Here is a 6,449-nt window from a genome sequence, read left to right on the forward strand (position 1 = left end):
CTAAAATAGTGATAAAAGAAATAAAAAATTATAAACAAAATGAACTCAGCACAGAAAATTATATGGAGCAGAGAAATCAGCAACACCATAAAAAAAATACATAACAAAATAACAGCAATAAACTTATACTTGTCAATAATTACACTGAATGTAAATGGATTAAATACTAATCAAGAAAGTTACAAAATGGTTAAGAAAACATGACCCATCAATATACTGTCTACAAGAAGACTCACCTTAGACACAAAGACAAAAATAGACTGAAAATCAAAAGATGGAAAAAAATATATCAAGTAAATGGCAATCAAAAAAAGCAGAAGTGGGAATATTAATTTCTGATAAAATGGACACTAAGACAAAAAACACCATAAGAGACAAGGAAGGACATTATATAATGATTAAAGGATCAATTGGACAAGAGTACATAATCATAATAAATATCTATGCACCCAAGAATCCCAAAATACATAAATCAGACTTTAACAGAATTGAAAAGACAAAGAGATGACTCCACAATAATAGTAGGAGACTTTAATACACCATTTTCAATGAAGGATAAAACATCTAGAAAGAAATTCAACAAAGACACAGAAGAACTAAACAATACAATCAACCCACTTGACCATATAGATAAATACAGAGCACTTCACCACTTCACCCAACAACAGCATGATATACATTCTTTTTCAGTGCAAATGGACCATGCTCCAGAATAGACCATAAGTTAGGCCACAAAGCTAGCTTTAATAACTTTAAAAACATCAAAATACTGCAAAGTATCTTCTCAAGTAATGATGCCACAAAAATTAGAAATTAACAAAAGCAAGAGGAAGCGAAAAAAAAAAAAAGCAAACACATGGAAATTGAATAACACCTTCCTTAAAAACTACTAAGTAATAGAAGAAATGAAAAATGAAATTAAAAAATTCTGTGAAACAAAGAATAAAAATACAACATACCGAAATCTATGAGACACAGAAGAAAATCAATCAATGTAATTCACCACATAAAGAAAATCACGTGATCATCTCAATTGATGCAAAAAAAAAGTATTTGGTAAAATTCAGACCCTTTTCTGATTTAAAAAATAATTTCTCAGCCAAATAGGAATGGAAGGAAAATTCATTGACACAGTTAAGGGCATATTTTTAAAACCAACAAGGACATCAAGAACAGCATCCATGAAGAAAGCAAAAGGTCATTAAGAAGACAGGAAAGGAAGAAAAGACCAAAACGGATGTCAGAAGAGACTCTGAAACTTGTCCTTGAATGGAGAGTAGCTAAAGTAAATGGAAGAAATGACAAGATAAAAAAGCTGAACAGATTTCAAAGAGTAGCTTAGGAAGACACAGACAATTATTATAATGAAATGTGCAAAGAGCTGGAGTTAGAAAACCAAAAGAGAAGAACACACTCAGCATTTCTCAAACTGAAAGAACTGAAGAAAAAAATTAAGCCTTGAGTTTCAATATTGAAAGATTCTATGGGCAATATATGGAATGATGCAGGAAACATCAAAAGAAGGAATACACAAAAAGATCATGGAAGGAATACACAGAGTCACTGCACCAAAAAGAAATGGTTGATGTTCATCCATTTCAGGAGGTGGCATATGATCAAGAACCAGTGGTATGGAAGGAAGAAGTCAAAGCTACACTGAAGGAATGGGTGCAAAACAAGGCTCCAGGAATTTACAGAATACCCATTGAGATGTTTCAACAAACAGATGATGCACTGGAGACACTCACTCGGCTATGCCAAGAGATTTGGAAGACAGCTACCTGGCCAACTGACTGGAAGAGATCCATATTTGTACCCATTCCAAAGAAAGATCATCCCACAGAATGTGGAAATTATCAAACAATATCATTACTATCAGATGTAAGTAAAATCTTACTAAAGATAATTCAAAATGGTTGCAGCAGTATATTTACAGAGAGCTTCCAAAAAAGCAAGCTGGATTCAGAAGAGGATGTGGAATGAGGGATATCATTGCTGATATCAGATGAATCTTGGCTCAAAACAAAGAACACCAGGAAGATGTTTACTTGTGTTTTATTGACTATGCAAAGGTATTGGATTGTGTGGATCATGACAAATTATGGATAACATTGAGAAGACTGGGAATTCCAGAACACTTAATTGTGCTCATGAAGAACCTGTACATAGACAAGGAGGCTGTCATTCTACCAGAACAAGGGGACTCTGCATGGTTTAAAATCAAGAAGGCAGTGTGTCAGGGTTGTATCCTTTCACCATACTTATTCAGTCTGTATGCTGAGCAAATAATCCAAGAAGCTGGACTATATAAAGAAAAACATGGCATCAGGATTAGAGGAAGACTTATTAACAATCTGTGATATGCAGATGACACAACTTTGCTTGCTGAAAATGAGGATAACTTGAAGCACTTACTGATGAAGATTGAAGACTATAGTCTGCAGTATGGATTACCTCAATATAAAGAAAACAAAAATCCTCACAACAGGACCAATAAGCAGCATCACAATAAATGGAGAAGAGATTGAAGTTGTCAAAGATTTCATATTACTTGGTTCTACAATCAACACCAATGGAAGCAGCAGTCAAGACATCAGACAATGTATTGCATTGGGTAAATATGCTACAAAATACCTCTTTCAAGTGCTGAAGAGCAAAGATGTCTCTTTGAAGACTAAGGTGCACCAGCCCAAGCCATGGTATTTTCAATCACCTATTATGCATTTGAGAGCTGGACAATGAATAAGGAAGACCAAAGAAGAGTTGATGCATTTGAGTTGTGGTGTTGGTGAAGAATACTGGAAGTACCATGGACTGCTAAAAGAATGAACAAATCTGTCCTGATAGAAATGCAGCTCAGATGCTCTTTGAATGCTAGAATGATCAGACTTCATTTCACCTACTTTGGTTATGTTGTCAGAAGGGACCATTCTGTGGAGAAGGATATCATGCTTGGTAAAGTGGGGGGTCAATGAAAAAGGGAAAGGCCCTCAACAAGATAGATTGACACAATGGTTGCTACAATGGGCTCAAGTATAGCAAGGATTGTGAAACTGTCACAGCACCATGGAGTGTTTTGTTCTGTTCTACATAGGGTCACTATGAGTAGGAGACAACTCGATGACACCTAACAACAATTTAAAACCAACAGCCAACATTATTCTCAATGGAGAAAGACTAAGATCTTACCCCTAAGAATGAGAATGAGACAAAAGTGCCCATTATCACAATCTTACTCAATATCATGCTGGAGGTCCTAGCCAAAGCAATAAGGCAAGAAAGAGAATCAGAAAGGCATCCAAATCAGAAAAGGAAGAAAGCAAACCTATTTGCAGATGACATGATCCCAAACATAGAAAACCCCAAAGTTTCCATAAGAAAACTTCTGCATTTAATAGAAGAATCCAGCAACATTCCAGGAATAAGTTCAACAAACAAAAATCAGTTGGGTTCCTTTAACAGGGAGTATTTCAAAAAGGAAATCAAGAAATCAGAACCATTTACAATTGCCTCAAAAATGATAAAGTATTTAGGAAGGATGTAAAAGACCAATACAATGAAAAATACAAAACACTAATGATAGAAACTAAAAGTGCCTACATAAATGGAAGGACATTCTATGCTTATGGATCAAAAGACGTAATAGTGTTAAAATGTCAATACCACTCAAAGCAATCTATAAATACACTTCAATCCAAATCCAAATCCCAACAACCATCTTTACTAAAATGGAAAAACTAATCACCAAATTACATGGAAAGAAAAGACAGACATTATGGTAAGTATTTTCTAATATAGGATCCCAGCCTTAAGTCCCTCAAGTGACCCTCAACAGGCTACTTCCTACTCTATCTACTTTTTAGGTTCTTCTGTTACCTATTTTAAAATGTTTGTTTGGTACCAACTAGGTGCTCTCCTACGCACAAAGACTACACTAGCCCCAGTGAGACAGGAAACTATACACCACATATTTCTGTTTAGTTTATGAGTAAACAGAAAACCAAAAAGTAAATAAAATGTATAAATTCTAATAGGAACCAACCTATTGAAAGAACTTTGCAAGTAGAGGGATCCACTTTGCCAAGCCCTAGGATAGGGGAGAATTCTGCATGTTTTTCAAACGGTATAAGGCCAGTTTGGACTTAGTCAAAGAAGAGTAAATTGGTTCAGGAAGAAGTCAGGGAAAAAGCATGGACTAGTTCCTATAAGATAATGGCAGCTAAAATGAGGGGTCTGCATTTTATTCTAAATTTAATGGGAACACAATGGAGAGCTTCAAGCAAGTAAATTGTAAAGTCACCAGATTTACTTTTTTAAAAGAATATTTCTGGCTGCTACAGGTAGAATAAGCTGTAATGTGAGACAAGGGGAGAAGGGAGACAAGCTGAGGAAATAGCAGTGGTCAAAGTCAAAGTCTGACAGAGTGGTGGTTGTCATTGCAAGCAAGGACAGTGACATGGGCATGGGAAGCTTCTTTTCAATTAAAATGAAAAGCTTTTGCCTGTCACGCTAGAAAGTTGGGTTTTTTTAATCTTTACTTTCACTTCTTCCCAAAATGCCATCATGACTGTTATTATCTAGTTCAGAGTCCAATGGACAAGTGAAAAGAATACAATCAGGCCTCCTCTAGTCCATGATTTCTGTGTCCAGCTCTAGTTTGGTCAAATAATGAAGTGAAGTACAAATTACTTCACAACTTTTAATAAAGCCTTGTAAAATACTTATTAAAAACTTTGACTTATACAAGACAGAACAGAGATAAAGCCAGGCAGAAACCCAGTATTCCTGCCTCCCAATGTTCCTTTACCTCTCTGAAAACTTCTTTCTAAAGCATTTATCTGTGCATCAGCCACACAAAAACAATGCAATGAACAACTGAGGAAAATATTAAGAGGCTAATTAAGGTATGAGGATCTCTGGTAGCATAGTGCTGAAGGCACTTGACTGCTAACCAGAAGGCTGGCGGTTCAAACCCACCAGCCACTCCTCGGAAGGAAGGTTGGGCAATCTACTCCCCTAGTGATACCTCCTTGGAAACCTAAGGAGGGGTCGCTATGAGTCGGGGCCGACTTGACGGCACATAACAACAACAACAATTAAGGTATTATGAGAAATTTTAGCAGAGATTTTCCCGTACTTTTTTTTATAAAACAGAATCTATTTCTCATTAGTGTCTGTACCATGTGTTACTTTCATGTGGAATCATAGAGCAATAGTTGTTAGTGCTGCCAAAAATCTTAGAGTTATTTTAATCCAACCTCCTTATTTACAAATAAATAAATTTAAATGATTTTCACAAGATCACTTCGTATTAGAAACAATGCTAAACTAAGTCACAGTTGATGCTTTTCCTCACAGGATTATATTCAATCCATTTATCTGACCCATTACCCAAACCTTTACCCTTCTCATGTCCTCATATCACCCCCTTTATGGGCTTATATTCCATGATCCATGATTATAATCACTTCCCTTGCATATATGTTCAATTATCTTGATCCTACCCCAGTCTGTCATACTCTAAGCCTCAATTATGATTAAATCCAACCCTTACCTACCCCACACCTACAAGCAAGCATATGAATATAGCTGAAGAAAGCACATAGTTGACAAGTATTAATGAAGGATATAAACACTGACCTCAAGGGCCATCTGATGCTTCCTTGTAATCCTACTGACATTCCAAAGTCAATTTACTCACCTACTCTTTAAATGACACTTCCCCCTTTAGCCTCAAACTCTACAACTCCCTCTAACCTTTATAATCCCTCTAACCTTCATATCTTCACACAAAAAAATGGAAGCAATCAGAAGAGAACTTCTAAGCACTCTCCACCAAATATGCCCACCTATCTTCAAGTGCAGGAGCTCTGGTAGCGTAGGGCCTAAGGCACTTGACTGCTAACCAGAAGGCTGGCAGTTCAAGCCCACCAGCCACTCCTCAAAAGGAAGGTTGGGCAATCTACTTTTGTAGTGATATTGCCTCAGAAACCCAAGGAGGGGTCGCTACAAGTCAGGTCTGACAACGACAATAACATAACAACAACAATAACATCATCTTCAAGTGCATCCATATATGCTGCTTCTCTTCCTATTTCAAACAATTAAGTCTCCGTGGTCTTATCTCCATCCATTCTTGATTAAATTTCTAGGGGAGATTTTATATATAATATTTTTTATATCAACAAAAACCAAACTCACTGCCATCAAGTCAGACCCCACTCACAGCGCCCCTCCTTGGGGTTCCAAGGCAGTATCACTATGAAAGTAGATTACCCCATCTTTCTTCCAAGGAGTGGCTGGTAGGTTTGAACTGCCAGCCTTCTTGTTAGCAGCCAAATGCCTTCGGCACTATGCCAAAAGAGCTTCTATTATATATATATATATATATGTTGTTGTTGTTGTTGTTATGTGCCGTCGAGTCGGCCCCGACTCATAGCGACCCCTCC

Source organism: Orycteropus afer, unplaced genomic scaffold (assembly GCF_000298275.1).
Source record: "Orycteropus afer afer isolate SDZICR_OR568_19922 unplaced genomic scaffold, OryAfe1.0 scaffold00030, whole genome shotgun sequence".
Lineage (NCBI taxonomy): Eukaryota > Metazoa > Chordata > Mammalia > Tubulidentata > Orycteropodidae > Orycteropus > Orycteropus afer.